General features: G+C 40.0%; 1 protein-coding gene across 4 annotated transcripts in view; it reads right to left on the bottom strand.

Moving 5' to 3' along the window:
* LOC133570889 (RNA-binding motif, single-stranded-interacting protein 2-like) overlaps positions 1-18616 on the bottom strand; it is a 110157-nt gene that overhangs the window by 29018 nt on the left and 62523 nt on the right. The gene's annotated exons all lie outside the window — the stretch shown is intronic.

Genomic DNA, 18616 nt, shown 5'->3' with positions numbered 1-18616 from the left:
TTCTCTTTCATCTCATTCATATTTTGTTCGGGGGTTCGAATGACTAAATTACAGTTTGTACATTACCTTAGCTACCTTCTTAAATAAATCTTTTTTTCTTTTTTCGATTCACTTTAAAATGTTCAGTTCTATTAATTTGTAAAGCAAATAAACAGTCCATGGATTGATCCTTGTGGTACTCCACAACTAATATTATGTAAGGCATACTTCCAATTGTTAACTTCCACAAACTGTTTTCTGTCCTTCAAGTAACTTTTGACCCACTCATGAGGCACTCCTCTTATTTCATCTTTGTACAGTTTGTCCAATAATCACTTATGATCGAGCGTATCAAACGCTTTTTGAAGGTCTACAAAAATATTTACTAAATATTGTTGAAATATCTATTGCAGTTGAAATGTCTTCTACCAAATCAATTGTTGCTGTTTTTGTTGAGTGATTGGGATGAAACCCATATTGACTTTTACTTCAAATATATCTATTAATAAATGTATTCAACCTGAAAGCAAACAATTTATCTTAAGATCTTTGAGAACTGTGGCAGCAGTGATATTGGTCTGTAATTTGAGTGCTCATGTTTGTTTTCACCTTTGTAAAGTGATATGACTTTAGCAATTTTCATATGGTCTGGAAAAATCACTTTTATGAATGATAAATTACAAATGTATATAAATGGTCCAATACATAAATCTATGATACTCTTTATAAATGTCATATTCATGTCTACATAATTGTTTGATGTCTTATTGAGACACTGCTTCACAGTTTGTAATATTTCAATCTTGTCTACTTTATCAAGAAAAATACTGTTCATATCATCTATTATAGATTCTCCAATTTCATTATCAACTTAAACTTTTGGTATTCGTTTAGCCAAGGTAGGGCCGATGTCTAAAAACTATGCTAACAGCTGATCGTCGTGATCAAACTCAAAGTAAACGTGATCAACGATCACGATCACGATCATATAACCCAGCTCTACCTCAAGTTATTTTTTCATTTTTAATGCAAAGGTCTGTTTACGGTGTATATTTGGCAAACTAAATTGCAACATTCAAGGAGGGCAAAATATAGTGTAGTCTGTGTTACATTTTACAATAAGTAGCAACAATTGAAATTACATTAAAGAAAAAGAGCACAGTCTACCAAGTCAAATTCCTTATGTGTTAAACATACCTGGCCAATAAAGCTGATTCTGATAATATAAGAAACAATATGTTATTATTAATAACTAATAACACATATTTTTTAAATATTCATAAAACATTTGTTTAGCCTTTTTAAAGAAAATATATGCATCATTGCAAATCTAAATTCTCATGACGTCATATATATGATGTCATTGACCACGCTCCTACCGCCGCATATATAATGGAAATTTAGTAGTTAAAAATGACACAGTACACTGACAAGCATCGTTCATATTTCTCACAATGAAATCATAACATTAAGAAATAAGGAGGCTAAGAAAGAGTGCATCCACACTACAGGATAATAGATTTTCCCTCACTGATGTATTTAGCCGAAACAGGAGGCTTGGTCTTTCCTCTGTTTGGGCGACATGGCGTCTGGGCGGATTGTAACCTGATGCTTCACCCCTCTAGTTGGCCTTCCTTCCCACCACATCCCTCTGGTTTTTTTTCCACCCTCACATCACATTGCACCGCTGGGTCTTACATGCCCGCCTCATTTTGGGAGAGGGATGATTTGGATGTGACTCGTGACACCTCAGTATGGCATGTTTGTGTAATACTCTCATGGGTCTGTCGCAAGGGGACGACGGAATGGCACAAAATCTTGCAATTTGGCCAAAAACAGTAAATTTGCTCCGCTTCTTCATACTCCTTCTCGGCCATGTCCGAGTGTTAATCTGTGATGTACTTCAATAAAACGTTAAGCTTGTTGGGAATAAACTGTGCCAAACAACAATAATAAACAATACAGACTTTCCCTAATGTTAGAACACAAAAGAAACATGGAGGCATTGCAGCAAGTTTATGTGAATTAGACATGTTAAAAAATAAAATAAAATCATATCACAGTTATTGTGACCAAAATATCACGTTTATCATAAATTATCACGAAATTGTCAAATGTGCTAAAAAATAACTAATACCTTGAAATATTTTAACAAAGTGTTATTTAAAATAAATAAATGTATAAAAAATTAGCAACACACCTATATAATATATTTTCCTGAGCAGAACAAACATTATAAATATTGTTCTACTATTATTTGAGTTTTAAAATATGTTTTCTTTATCTGTTTTAATTTGTAAAGGTTTTGGAGTGTTTATTGTTAAAGGCAAAACGGGTGTTGTTTGTAAGACATTAATGTGTTTTGTATTCCTGATGGATTCCTGAAGCGAGCTAATAGCTAACTAACTACAGTGAGATGATGTTGAGTAAAAAAAAAGCTTTTAGTCAAAGTCTGCCAGCTAATTTTGTCTATATACATATGTGCGGCTTTCTTAACACATCATCATCAAAAAAATAAAACTTTAGTGTTGTTTTGTTTGTATTTATTGCTGCTATTTTGACTGTCCTCTGTTTACATACACATTGATTACTGTTTTTTTATTAGCACTTTGCCTGTCCTTTCTATAAAATGGACAAAACTTTAATAGAGTTATTAGTATTCATGTAACAGCGTAATGAACAGCACATTTACGGTATGAATAAATATTTCTGAACAAAGTTGCCATCTTTATTGTTAGTTGGCACTGGGGATGTAACAATAAAGGATATAATTAATAACCAGGGTAAAACTTCCAATGGTTAGTATTACCGTTTTAAATGAAAATTATTAAAAAAAAACATGATTGATAACTGCACTTTGATAAACTCACGTAATGACTGGTGCCAGCACACTACCTGAAATGCTAACATGAAAACAAGACACATTAACGTCTTTATCCATAAAGAAACAACATACCCCAATCTATAATTATACAAACACATTGCTGTCTAAGCAATTAAGCTACTTAATTGTGCACATTGACCCTACAAACTGTGCTCTCTTGGAATAGAAGGAATATTCTATATTAGAAGAAGTGGTTTTACGGTGCGTTCAAGGACCGCTGAACGGAGTAGAATGCCACAACGTCCGCCAGAAATAATGAATAATAATAGATTGCATTTGTCATACATTTCTCATTTAAATGCATTTTAAAGTGTTACAGTACAAACCAATATCTAAAACAATAAAAGCTTAGCCATTAAAACAAATAAAATACTAAATCTGCATCAGTGAAGCATAAGGAACACAAAACATGCAAAATACTGGGTTTTTATTTATTTCATTATTTAAAAGATTGTTCAAAAGATTTCAGTGTGTGTATAAGTACTTTTTACGCACAATCAACAATACAGCGATAATAATGATAAATGTGATCATTTTGGTCACCATAACTATTATATGAAATTGCCATATTGTTAGATCCCTACTTAGCACATGCCTAAAAATATCTCAAGCTGAATTAGTGCCACTGAAAAGGTGTATGTTTCATAATTTGATTATTCGACTAAGATTGTTGATGACTAGTCAACTATCGATATAGTAGTTAGTTGCAGCCCTAAAGTTAAGTGGAAAAAGATGATCCCCAACAAATAGACAGCATCTGATAACTGTCTTTGTTTGAGGTACGACAAAGAAAAACAAAAGCAGTGTGTTCATGTATTATGTTTGCCCCGTCGGGGACAGCATGCATCAGTTCAAAGGTCTAAAGGCAGCGCTTGTGTGACCTCCCACTTACCTCAGCGCCTCTACAAAAGCCCTAAAACCCTGTTGAGGCCACACACACACTTAAAAGTCAGCCATGACACACATACAGCTGCTTGACATTCTTTCCCAGCAGGCGATGCTACTCTTTTCCAACTCATTCATGTTTCGCCTTCAAGAGAAGCCCTCCCACTCGCGTCCGTCCCTCTCTCCACATCTCTGACGCCACACAATGGCTCCTCTGTCAACCGACTGCTTTTACAATCAAGTTCCTGTGTTTCACATACCAACCCCAGATTTCTGCTCGGCTTTGATTGCTACGGCTTTGACAACACAGTGCGCACATGCTGCGTTTAAAATGGCTCGCAGGATTGGAGGCCTTCTTTGTGAAGCACTGGCGCGTCAAAATCAGGTAGACTGTGGCACTGAGGTATTAGTTGTTATAAGACAATAGCATAATAGAATTGTGGAAGTCTGTCAATGTGATGGACCCATGCATTACAGGTATATTAAACAGATTTCTGAAATAATTTGGTTTCTTCTATTTTCACTTGTGATGTCCCAATTTTCATACTTTCTCTAATTCGACTGTTGGGTGCCCACGTGCGCTCAGGGGCAACTATGGTTCTTTCAGCTCGTTTAGCGGCGTGGGATTGTGGGTAAAGGGAGAGAATGCTATGTGCTCACATCATAGAGATTGTAGTTGTCACTAGCAGGAACTCTCAGATCTAACAGATAACAATAACTTTCCACAGCAATTTTGTGTTGTTAGTAATGTTTTCATGTGTTTGAATTAGGGCTGCAACAACTAATCGATTAAATCGATTAAAAATGATTATAAAAATAGTTGGCGATTAATTTAGTCATCGATTCGTTGGATCTATGCTATGCGCAGAGGCTACTTTTTATTTTTTATAAACCTTTATTTATAAATTGCAGCATTTACAAACAGCTGAGAAACAATAATCAAAATAAGTATGGTGCCAGTATGCTGTTTTTTCCCCAAATAAAATACTGGAAAGGATAGAAATGTAGTTTGTCTCTTTTATCTGATTATTAATTGATTAATCGAAGTAATAATCGACAGATTAATCAATTATCAAATTAGTTGTTAGTTGCAGCCCTAGTTTGAATGATATATGCTTTGGTTCTTGTGGTTATGGTGACCATCAGAGACATAACAAAAGATTGCTTTGACTAGGGCTGGGCGATATGGACGAAAAAGTATATCTCGATATATTTTTACTTAAACTCGATATTCGATATATATCTCAATATATTTTCTGGTGAAAGTATACATACAAAGATATTCAATTTTTTAGCGTCATTCACTGAAATTGAAGTGAATGATAACTGTACTGTAAACAGTCAGTGGCACTTTTATTAACCCGGTAAGTCAATTAAGACGGGTATAAACAGCACAGAAAATAAACAGTTTAAGTAGCACAGAATTACATAACATAAATAAAATACAAAAATATTATTTCTACGTAAAATAAATAACATAGCTGTGCAAATAATACATTTTTGTCAGCATTTCTCGTGCGAAATATGCTCGGCTTGGCAACTCGAGAACAGTTTTGATTTGGGCTTACATGGTAAACAACTCAAATGAATGATATATCCAGACCAAATGTGGGTTTCCTGGACGTGGTCTACATTGCTAAAAGAAAAATCTAAAGAAGAGAATCCCTCTGCCATCTTCCACTAGTTTTTTAATATATAAATCGCTCTTCTCTTCTACAACTCTCTCGCCGTCATTTGGGATGTCTGTTGTGATTTCCCTTCCTGGTTCGATGACCCACCCTATCTTGCCTCTGATTGGCCTAATCTCAACCAATCGTGACTCATTTCATTCATTTTCATTTTTCATTTATTTATTTATTTCAGGCAATGACATAAAAAAAAAGTACAACGTTGACAACACATAATAATATAAATTAATATAGTGCAAAAGGTAATGTACAGTATGTAAGCATGATTGTCCAGTTTTGCCTGAAAGGGAGTGGGAAGAAGATAATTCATTTAATCCCACCCCCAGTTCTCCATTCAGTGATTATTCCATTGAGTTTCACTGTTACTTTATTTAAGGATTATAATACAAATGTTGTATCATAGTAAAAAAACAACCAATCATGGATATTCTTATACATGCAAGCACGTCTTGGAAGGAGGAAGGGGAGGGGTTTAGTAGCCCATGAGAGGGAGTGAGGAGCGGTGTAGAACAAGGAACAAAACAAATAAATGGCGTTTGGTCATTTTAACGTGAAATAAATTATATCGATATTACGATATTTTCTTAATTCATATCTTGTTTTAAAATATATCGATATATCTTACAAACTTGATATATCGCCCAGCCCTAGCTTTGACTATATAAATACAAACTACGCAGTGAATTATTTTACATTTCAATGATGCTGTTGGCTATGTAGATAAATGATTACATTTGTTTACAATTATAATCAGAAAAAAACAGGAAGACGGAGTAACAATATTCATCCATCCATTTTCTACCGCTTGTCCGTCTCGGGATTGCGGGGGGCTGAATGCAATCACATTGAATCTTAAAATGATTTATTTCTATTGGCTCCAATGTTGTAATTTCCTTGGTTTTTGCCCTTAAAGTTCTCCTGTGTCCAGGGACTTAACTCCTGAGTTTGTAAACAGGTCAAAATATGTTTTTGATAATAAAAAATAGTGATTTAACCACAGTTAAATAGACCATATACTGTTATTATACTTGGTGCGTCATTACTGTCTATATTTGTATCTATCTGCCAACATTTGTTTACATTAAAGAGCTCTTGCTTGTGGTTTGCGGTTAGCATATCCTGCGACAGTGTGTAGTGTAGCATGTTTAGCTAATCCTCATCCTCAAATGATAATGATATTTTTAAGAAACGTTGTTTATTTGCCACCATGGACTTAGAAGTGGCTTTGCACTGTGAAGGGACATTAGCAGCTAGTGAGAATGTTACAGTACGTTAAGGATGTGTTCGTTCACTTGCCGCTGTTAAATTTGCGGGACAAGGTTAGAATGTGTCATCAACATGCATTTTCATAATATAACGATAATATTGACAGTTCTATTGTCGGCCAAATTGATATCATTTATATATAAATATCGTCTATATCATGCAACCCTAGTTCCTACCCATCAGGATGTGCTCAGGTGTCACTTATTAAAACTTATTTGAAACAATGACACTATTTGAAGACACCCATGTCACATGTATGTATATATGCTCACATATTTGTCAAGTCATTTTGAGCACAACCCATATGGGGTCCCACAAATGTCATTTACAATGATGGGAAATATATATTGTCAGGTACAACTTTACAGCCATTTTGTGCAAAAGTTTAGTTGCAACGAAACAAGTTTAACCAACAACAGCAAAGGACACCAGGGTCCCCTGAATTTTATTCGAGAGGAGACTGAGGGCAGCAAGACTCATGAGCAGTCAACGTGATCCATGTTATTTTGACTCGGCATGGCTTGGGTCATATGCTTTTGACAATGGAAAAGCACCAGTAGCGAGTCGAGCAGTGTTGCGTTACCAAGACATTAAGGACCAGTATACTTTATACTCTTCCCCAGTGCACAATGCAACATTTATAGAGGTATGCTTGGATGATATTGACGTAGAATAACTTGGGCAACCCTATCACATTTGGAATAAACTAGTTAGTGACCTCTGACCAGAAAAAAAACTCACACACCAAGGAGGGAACAATTCCACATCCACCTACCCATTAGGAATCTTCTTGCTAACTAACCACTGGAACACTTTGCTGCTCACCATGTTTATTGTCCTAGTACTTTTGCTCATATGGTGTGCAAGATTCAGTATGTGCTAAGAGCCATTTGACGCAATTACAGTCAATTAGTCAGAGTTGATTGGGTGCACTAAGTAAGAATTGGGGTTTCATCATTTATCACTGTATATTGATCAAATCATAGTTGACAACACATGATAAAATCTTGCAAAATGCATCCAATTTTCTGTAGACAGAAAATCTGGACTAAAAGGCATGCAGAGAGAAGATGTCTTGTGAGTTGATAACTCACGCCCTGTTCTTTATCTGTTGAGCACATGCAATTCAGCTGTTTAGGGCCATACTTTTAGTTTGAGAAAATGATTAAAAACAAATAAAGCCGGTTTGATTAAGTCTTAACAATAACAGCAACTCAATGGATTGACTGTAAAGTGTTAGATTTTCAGTGTTAAGAACAGGAAGGAGTGAACTTAAGTCTTATAAAGTCAGGAAGAAAAGGGAAACAGGGTTGAAAAAGCAGAGCAGGAGGCCTCTGAAGGGTACGGCATGTTGCCGACTGTCCTCAACTAACCCTCCACTTTCTGTAAGATTGGACTGGCTCAGTGGCAATGAACTGGAACACAAATGAATGGGAGGTATAACAAATACACACACTTTGTCATACGGTCAGATAGTACTACACAACAAAAAAAGATTTCCAAAAAATAAAACAATATTACGCAAATATGCGATCTGATTTTGCATATGAAAACTAACTGTTTAAATTTTACTTAATGAGCTGCAACACAAGCAAATGCGGCCACTGCACTCCAGGACTCAATAGCCTGAATGTCAACACATCTTCCTCACTTTGGAAGCCTCGGCGCCCAGGGTGAAAAGGGTCTTCTTCAACTTGTTGCCAAAAATTGGAAGCATATAATTCAGGGTTTCTGCAGGTATCATCAAATCTAATGTAATAGTTTTTAATGCCATTTTTAATGCCACTTGGGAAAAAAATTAATGCCCACGTCCGACTGCATATGGTTATTATATAAAGTCAGTAATAATGTGTGAATATATATTTACACTATATATCTTCATTTATTTATGTTTCTGTAGTAGCATCCAGTATTCTGACTTTGTGTACTAGCCGTAGACAATAGCCATTTAAAAGGTTCTGTCTGTCAACCATCACACTGTACCTTTAATCACAATTATTAAAGGTAAACTGCACTTAAGCTGCACTATTTATATAAACATCCAATTCTTAATTAGTTGATCAATATAATAAACCCAGTAGTTATTTAAAAATGTTATCTGTTTAAAACGTGCTGTAAAATTGCAGATCCTTTGAAAATATGCCTAAGTTATAATATCCTAAAACTGGAGGATACGTTTTTTTAATCAGAACACAATTAAAAAAAATAGTTAAACGGTTTTATGGAATAATTTTGGACTATAAGGCGCACTTAAAATCCTTTCATTTTCTCAAAAATCGACAGTGCGCCTTACAACCCTGTGTGCCTAATGTACGGAATAATTCTGGTTGTGCTTTCCGACCTCAAAGCAATTTTATTGGGTAAATGGTGTAATAAGTGTGACCAGTAGACGGCGATCACACATGAGAGATATGTGTAGACTGCAATATGACGGCAGTAAACAACACCAAACTTTAAATGTTCTATTGAGAATATAAAACATTACACACGGCACTCATAAATCGGACAAAATGTTTTAGTACGACTTTGGTAAACTATGAAGCCGCATTGCTTGGTGGATTGTCGAAGCATTACGACTACCGTAGTCAGACGTACTGTGCTTCAACCTACGGGTATTATTATGATGTGTGTATAAGAACCGCAAAATGAAAACTATTAGCAGGCATATTACCTGGCGGTTTGTTTCGCAATATTATGCAAAACTAACTTTTCTTACTGTCTGGTACCTGCTGATGTGTATTTGGGATCTGCATAAGTCCTGAAAATTTGCGCACATCTGCCATTGTAGTCCGTGTCGACACCGTAGTCGATAAGCTTCTTCTTTTTCTCTATTCTTTTGTTATGGGGCATTCATCCTTCGCTGTTGCCATTTCTAATATAAAGTAGCGTAAAGTTCCAACTTATATATGTCAGTAGACTCGCTATGGAAGCGCTAAAAACTACCGGTGTAGTGGGTTTACATAATTCACACACAAAACTTTACTTATTAGAGCTTTCCGGTCATACGTTTTTTTACGGGACACATTTCCGTCGTTGTTGTTGCACGAGTGAGGAGATGCTGCTCCGTTGTTGATTTAAGTAAAGTCTAAATGTCATTAAAACAGTTAGCTCCATCTTCTTCGACTGCCGTCCTTGCACGCTAAACCGGTACAACAAAAATGACGGGGAAAAGATAACGTCGAAGTGGAGCCGCGCATACGTCACATACTGTCACGCGTGTAACGTCATACGCCCTCGCCCGGCAGAGAGGTAGCAGCATGGCTAACGTTAGCTGAGGCAGGTGGTACAAGCGGAGCGGTGCGAGTGACAATACAAGAGAAGGTGCAAAACTGATCACAAATGGAGGAAGAACAATTAATGCCCAAAAATACAGCACGGGGTCCATCATCTGGCGGTAGTTTGGCTTCAAGCGGGAAGATATTCAGCAGACAACAGTAATATGCAAAGTATGCAGCAGAAGCGTTGCTACAAAAGGTAGCAGCCAACGTTCCCTCGAAGATGCGCGCCTGCGCAATTGCGCACTGCTCAAGTGTCCTCTGCGCACAGCAAATATATGCCGCGCACCAAATCAAATCCCGTCTGAATTGTAAACAAAAATAAACACATTTATTCTGTATAATTTTGCAATGCAACTCTGAGTGACAGTGACAACAAGCGGCCCTAACGGTGTTCGTCAACACCGTTCAATTATTGTAACGTCTATCGAGATGCTTCGAGGACAGGGATTATATCGATCACTTTATTGAGCAAAACTGTTTATATTGGGCCATAACCACACCAAAAACATGAGTAAAAACTTATATCTCGAAAAACTAGTCATTTTCTGCCGTACAAACCAGGCCAAAACCAACTTGTCATCTGTCACCAACACGCATACCACTAAGCCACTGGTGCGTTTTTGGCCACACAAAAAGTCGGACAACTCAAACCACACAAAGTTACACTATGACTCTTCAGTCATACGTGTGCTTATTCTACTGCCATTTATTATTAATGTTAATTTATTTATATTAATCATGGAATGCTGTTACTAGAGAAAGTTACAAGAATGCACACTTCATCTTATGCTTACATTTCATTGTGCAACATGAGGATGTTTAAGGGGAACTAAATGTGATCTCTGAAAGGGGTACAAATGATTTCCAAAGCAGGACCCCCACCCAGACATATTGTACAATACTAATCCATAGCTTGTGAAAAACAAGATTTCTTTTATTTTCATTACAAGTGGGCCAAATCACTAATATTACAAAATAATCTCATGAAAATGACTCCTCTCATTTGAGTGTTATTATAAAAGAGTTGTTTGAGACAGGTGTGCTGCTCGTATTGCCACGTGTGATGTTGCTCATATGTGCTCCACTAAATGCTCAGGGAGTTTTTGTGTTTGCTCACACACATGAACAATTAGAGGGAACATTGGTAGCAGCACTACTAATTTGTTCTTTCATTTAAAAAGTCACCCGCGAGAGAATGAAGAGTGCTTGAAACTCCGCACGTTAACATCTCCGGCCGGTGCCACACCCAAAAAAAATGCCGAAAGAACCTGCACTGACAAATGAGCCTGACGTCTTCCATTTACAGATCAACACCATATGAAAAATATAGTCACAAACACAAGGAGATAACGTCCGCAGTAACTTATTACATAGCGAAGGACTTGGCCCCATAAACATCATCTATGCAACATTTTGACCAGAGAACCACCATTACATGTTATGTAGACAACAAGGAAGTGTTTTCAATTTAGAAAAATAATAATAATATGACTCCTTTAATGCACACTATTATATGCATCAAGTGTTCATTCAAGGCTAAGGCAAAATATCGAGATATACATCGTATATCGCGATATGGCCTAAAAATATTGAGATATTAATAAAAGCCAATATCGCCCAGCCCTACGTTGACATATTCATTTGCTTAGCTGGAACAGTAATCAACTGCTTCATATTGTAGCGTTGCTACATTGTTAAAGACTTCCCATTAGGGCTGGGCGATATATCGATATACTCGATATATCGCGGGTTTGTCTCTGTGCGATATAGAAAATGACTATATCGTGATATTCGAGTATACGTTCTCACGCAGTTGCTTTTAGCTGCGGGCATTACACTGCATGCATTTCCCACTCTTTCTTGTCTCTCCTTCTCACAGAGACTTAAAACAAGCGCACCTTCTTACACACGTCACGTGTGCAACGTCACACGCTCCCGCGGAGCAGACAGGTAGCGACTTGGTAACGTTAGCTGTGATGCTAACGGTGCGGTGCGGGTGGTAATACGAGAGAGAGAAGGTGCGAATCTGGTAACAAACGAAAGAAGAATTAATTCCCAAGAAAAACAGCACGGAGTCCATCGTCTGGCGGTGGTTTGGCTTCAAGCGGGAAGATGTTGAACAATTATGCGGCAAAAGCGTTGCTACATAAAGTAGCACCACTGCTAATGTAGCATCATTTGAAAAGTCACTCGCGAGAGTGCCACACCCACAAAATGCAGAAGCAACCATTTCCACATCAACACCGTATGAAAAAAAATAGTCAACAGAAGGAGATAACGTCCGCAGGAACCTACCGCATAGCGAAGGACATACACTATTTGATTTCCTATTATGCAGCTCATGACTTCATGCACTTTATTTGTTTTAAACTATTGTAGTAGCGTTCTGTACAAAAAGTGCACTTTAATTTAGTGTTGTTTTGATATGTCATCTTAGTGACATCATGCACAAAAGTGCACTAATAGCTTGTTTTAAAATGTCTCTGACAATCTTGCACTTCCTGTTTTGGAAATGACATGAATGTTTGTGCCACTGCTTAATAACTGTTTAATAACTACAGTTTTGGTAAATTGACTTAGTTGTGATTTCCCTCTCTGCATGAAAGTTTAAAATAAGCATATATTAATGTAGTATGAACAAGAATGTTTTAATGTAGACACATAGAATCATCATACTGCTGTGATTATATGCATCAAGTGTTCATTCAAGGCTAAATCAAATCAAATCAAATCAACTTTATTTATAAAGCACATTTAAAATTTACCACAGGGGTAGCCAAAGTGCTGTACAATGGACAGGTTAAAAGATAAAACGCGTACCGAGCAAACACAACACAACACAAACAGAACACGATAAAAAATAAATAAATAAAATAGAATAAATAAAAACATAAAAACAGGTTCACAGCAGGTGTATTATGGGGCGCCATTGCAGGATGGATATCACTCAGTGTTAAAAGCCATGGAATAAAAGTATGTTTTTAAGAGAGATTTAAAAACAGGAAGAGAGGAGGCTTGTCTAACACTCAGGGGTAGGTCGTTCCAGAGCTTGGGAGCAGCAACGGCGAAAGCTCTGTCACCTCTAAGCTTCAGCCTTGTGTCAGGGACCGTCAGTAGCAGCTGATCGGCTGATCTTAAGGATCGGGTGGGGCAGTAAGGCTGAAGGAGGTCTGAGAGATAGGTTGGCGCGAGGTTGTTTAGACATTTAAAAACAAATAAAAGGAGTTTAAAATGTATTCGATAACGCACAGGGAGCCAGTGAAGGGACGCTAAAATAGGGGTGATGTGCTCACGTCTGCGGGTCTGTGTTAGCAGACGAGCAGCAGAGTTCTGCACGAGCTGCAGGCGGGCGAGGGAGGCCTGGCTAATGCCTACATACAGGGCATTACAGTAGTCAAAACGAGTCGAGATAAAGGCGTGGATTAATTTCTCAAGATCATGTCCTGATAGAAGCGGTTTCACTTTCGCTATTTGGCGTAATTGATAAAAGCTTTTTTGTACGACGCTGCTGATTTGTTTTTAAGGCAAAATGTCGAGATATATATCATGTATCGTGACATGGCCCAAAAATATTGAGATATTAATAAAAGGCAGTGTTTCCCACACATTCATTTATTTGTAACGGCCCGCCACGAAAGAATTACGTCCGCCACAAATGGATTTTTCGGCTTTTGACTCGCTCGACCGCTCATAAAAGCAATGGGACTCTGTCTGTGAATGTTGCTTGTAGTTACAACTCCGGTGCAGTAGGTGGCGGTAGCCTACTATGCATTGTAACCCCGCCAATAGCACTTAATTCACCTGGTGGGCCGGAAGAAGAAAAAGAAGAAGAAGAAGAAGAAGACGAAGACGAAGACGAAGACGGACGGACGGACGGGATCAAAATAGGAGGGTAATATAGGTTATAGGTAGATAGGTTATAGCTGCATCGCTCGCGGTTCGTCATATATTTAACGTTAATCCGCGATTTCACCGAGCGTTTCACTGGCGGTGAGCAGCCTGACGCTGCTTCATTAACACCGCCGCTGTTTGACTCGGGGGCCGGGCAGACGCACGTAGTAACAGTCACCTGTTGCCATACCGATGAGCTAACGTGTCCAGGTTATAACCCTGTTGTCAATAAACACACATGGACTGAAGCTAAATTGTCCACTGTCCACTGCAGCATGTGAATGCAATGAAAAGAATAAAATCTGTGCCAACCAGCTGTTAAAATGTTGTCCAGGTTAATGTTTTGGCCATTAAAGGCCCTTCATTTCAAGATTTGAACTGTGATCGGGCTTTAAACAGGTGGCTGACCTGTTCAGATGAGTGTAACTGTGTCATGTCTGTATTATCATGTTTTGTTTTAAGTCATGTTTTGTTTAGTTTCTGTCTTTTTCACTCCCTTGTCTGGTCACCATAGCAACCATTAGTTTTCACCTGTCACGTCACGCACCTGTTTCACGTTTTGACTCACACACACCTGTCACCAATCATGTCACTGTTATTTAAGCATACCTTGTTCATCACTCGTCCTGCCTGCATTGTCGTTATGTCACTCCGGTTCAGGTCTCGTTTTGACAAAGTAAGTTCCCATGTCCATGTCCTAGTTTTTGTTTAAGATTAGCCTCACTTGCGTTTTAGGCACGCTTGCCTCTTTTTTTTGTTGTTGTTGTTGTATTGTTTATGTTCGCGGTAGAGCGTGATTTATGTTAAATAAATCCTAGCCTACCTTCACGCTGTTGTCCGGAGCCGTCTATCTTGCGTTGGAAGAACAACCCCGCAGCAAGCTGCGACCCCCACGTGACAGAATGCAGGCAGCCGACGTTCTTCCGCAGACCGGCCACGAGGAGGTGATGGAGACGCGCTGGCAAAGCTGGAAGCCAACCAGAAAGGCTTTTTCTCGCCAGCATGATGCGTCGTTCCCCCAAAACCCTCCCACGGACAACAAGATTCCTCAACCAGCCCATTCTTCCTTCCCGCCGCAGGAGACCCGTGCTGATGACGTCATCCCGCCCACTGGTGATGACGTCAGAAACCAAGTTTTTTTTTTGGAGTCTATTTACACCCTCTGTCAGCCGCCCACTATGGACTTTGTTTCAAAGAAAAATCCTTTTGAGAAAATTGTCTCTAAATTTAGATTTTTTCAGACCCAGTCTAAAGTGGGGGTAGGGAATAGACAATTTGGACAATTTAATGGGGAAGTTTCTGCCCTCCTCCGCCCACCCCTACAGAGAGTTCCAGACCGCAGGGAGCGCGTCTGGTATCCGCCCCTTGAGGGGGGGGCTGGGGTCGGGAGCTGTGTTGGTGGGGTGACTCAGCTTAACCATGTCAAGCCACAGCCTCCCTCACGGCCGCCACCACCAGTCTTTTACCATGCCAAGCAGCAACCCCCAGCTAGACCACCTCCACCTGCACCAGTAGCTCCACGACGCCAAGCTCCGGTACCAGCTCCACGACGCCAAGCTCCGGTACCAGCTCCACGACGCCAAGCTCCGGTACCAGCTCCACGACGCCAAGCTCCGGTACCAGCTCAACGACGCCAAGCTCCGGTACCAGCTCCACGACGCCAAGCTCCGGTACCAGCTCCACGACGCCAAGCTCCGGTACCAGCTCAACAAGTCCAAGACCAAGACCCTCCACGCCAAGACCAAGACCCGCCATGCGAAGACCAAGACCAAGACCCGCCATGCCAAGACCAAGACCAAGACCCGCCATGCCAAGACCAAGACCAAGACCCGCCATGCCAAGACCAAGACCAAGACCCGCCATGCCAAGACCTAGACCAAGACCAAGACCCGCCATGCCAAGACCTAGACCCGCCATGCCAAGACCAAGACCCGCCATGCCAAGACCAAGACCCACGCCAAGACCAAGACCTATACCAAGACCCACACCAAGACCAAGACCCGCCATGCCAAGACCAAGACCAAGACCCGCCATGCCAAGACCAAGACCAAGACCCGCCATGCCAAGACCAAGACCCGCCATGCCAAGACCTAGACCAAGACCAAGACCCGCCATGCCAAGACCAAGACCCGCCATGCCAAGACCAAGACCTGCCATGCCAAGACCAAGACCCACGCCAAGACCAAGACCTATACCAAGACCCACGCCGAGCTTCGCCGCCTGACGCGCCACGCCGAGCTTCGCCGCCTGACGCGCCACGCCGAGCTTCGCCGCCTGACTCACCACGCCAAGCCACACCTGCCACGATGACGACGCGCCTGCCTCCTCGTCGGCCACGGATATGGCCGCTACCTGGTCGCCCGCCACGCCAAGTGCGCCCACCTCCCAGTCGGCCACGAATGTGGCCAATCCCTGGGCGCCCGCCTCGCCTGCTGCAGCGGCGTTCCACTCGCCGCCGCCACTTGCCGCCGCCACTTGACTTTGCCTCGGTGGATTCGGGGCCACTTGGGCTGGCGACCCACCGCCATGTCCCCCTCCCGCCCTCCCATGACTTTTGTTAAGTTTTTTTCTTGGACATCTGGTATCTGTCCTTAAGGGAGGGGCTCTGTCATGTCTGTATTATCATGTTTTGTTTTAAGTCATGTTTTGTTTAGTTTCTGTCTTTTTCACTCCCTTGTCTGGTCACCATAGCAACCATTAGTTTTCACCTGTCACGTCACGCACCTGTTTCACGTTTTGACTCACACACACCTGTCACCAATCATGTCACTGTTATTTAAGCATACCTTGTTCATCACTCGTCCTGCCTGCATTGTCGTTATGTCACTCCGGTTCAGGTCTCGTTTTGACAAAGTAAGTTCCCATGTCCATGTCCTAGTTTTTGTTTAAGATTAGCCTCACTTGCGTTTTAGGCACGCTTGCCTCTTTTTTTTGTTGTTGTTGTTGTATTGTTTATGTTCGCGGTAGTGCGTGATTTATGTTAAATAAATCCTAGCCTACCTTCACGCTGTTGTCCGGAGCCGTCTATCTTGCGTTGGAAGAACAACCCCGCAGCAAGCTGCGACCCCCACGTGACAAATTGCTACTGGTCAAATAATGTGAAATAGCATTTAATTGTATATGTATGCAATGCCATTTAAATGTAATTATAGATAATAATAATAATAATAATAATAATAATAAATACTGTGTAGTGTTGTAAATAGTCAACGGGAAGGATTTTAGTAAGATATAAGCCATGAGCACTACACAGCCAGAAAAAAACCTAGGCAGGACAAGTAAAAATATTGGGGCAAGTAGATTTGAGAAGTCGGGCAAGTAGAAAAAAAACCTTAACGTTGAACCCTGCATGTGTTGAGCTGCTGCCGCTTAAGGTTAGACGGCACTGTACATAGAGCGGTTCTGCTCGTTAGTAATAAATTCTAATGTTGGATGTTCACTCCTTCATACAGATGAGTATAGAAAAATATTTTCAACGGCCGAAAAGGGCTCGACTTGGAGAGGAGGTAGGCCTACAGTCCGGACCACAGGTGCGACCTGTTCAGCAGCAGCAGGAGGAGGAGGAGGAGGAGGTTGACTGACTGTGGCAGGACACCTCTGCCTCTGTTTCACTTCATGTTGCTGGTAAATAATATGGTTGTAGTAGTAGGCTAAAGTTAAATTATTTAGTATTCACTAATTAAAGGGGCAGAGCTTTAAGAGACATTTTAGCTTTTATATTTTATAAGATATATTTTTTGTAAGAACCACAATTAATAAATATATTTCAGTGAATCACTAATTGTTCAAATCTGTATATAAATATGTACATAAAATGTTGTAATTATATTCCAACTCCGCGTTCTTCTTGGTCATCGCCGCTGCCGCCGCCACCCCCCGACCACACCACCACAAATAGATGCCTGTCCTGTGGGAAACACTGAAAGGCCATATCGCACAACCCTACTTCCCATCATGCCTTGTGGCACTTTCTTCATAAATAGTTGTTGTTTACGAATCCTTATAGTAGTAGTAATTGCCGTTTGTGTGTGTTTAGATGCCTGTTGTGCTAAGGTAGTGCTTCTCAAATATTTTCTATCACGCCCCCCCTTAAAAGAAGAAAATATTTTGGGCCTGCCCCCCACTCTCCAGCATAACTCTATAAATAGTATAATTAGCCTTTAAAATTGTTATAACTATAACCCTGCATAACATTGTAAGCTTATTAACATTAAAGGAAACAACACACTGGCCTTTCCTCGTCTCCCACCGTGGTTACAGTGAAGCCAAGTGCTACATGCGCTTCTTCATATTCTGGTACGGCAAAAAAAGCATGTTCCCCGAGGTCACACCCATGGCATCGACCCAACTATTTGAAAAGGACTTCAGCTAAGGAATGTAACGATTACCGGCACCAATGATAAACCGGGTTAAAACTTCTGACGGTTAGTATTACTTTCTAAAATTAAATGATCGGAATTCTGTGATAGCTTACAGTACTTTGATAAACTCACTACTCCTTTACTGGAGAAGCAATAGTAAGCATGCTTACGACTGGCTAGCTTAAATGCTAACGTAAATACAAGCGACATTAGCGTCTTTCCCAATTACAAACATCATACCCCAATCTAAACTTGTATAAACGCTTGCTTAAGCAAAGCTTTAATTCCTCTGACAATCTCTTGGTTGTTCAAAATTGCCAAAATATAGACTGTGCAGCGATCAACATTAAATTATTTCTTGAAACTATATGTTGTTACACCTGT

Source organism: Nerophis lumbriciformis, linkage group LG28 (genome assembly GCF_033978685.3).
Source record: "Nerophis lumbriciformis linkage group LG28, RoL_Nlum_v2.1, whole genome shotgun sequence".
NCBI classification, from domain to species: domain Eukaryota; kingdom Metazoa; phylum Chordata; class Actinopteri; order Syngnathiformes; family Syngnathidae; genus Nerophis; species Nerophis lumbriciformis.
Note: the sequence above shows the minus strand (reverse complement) of the source record. Positions and strands in the feature narration are given on the sequence as shown.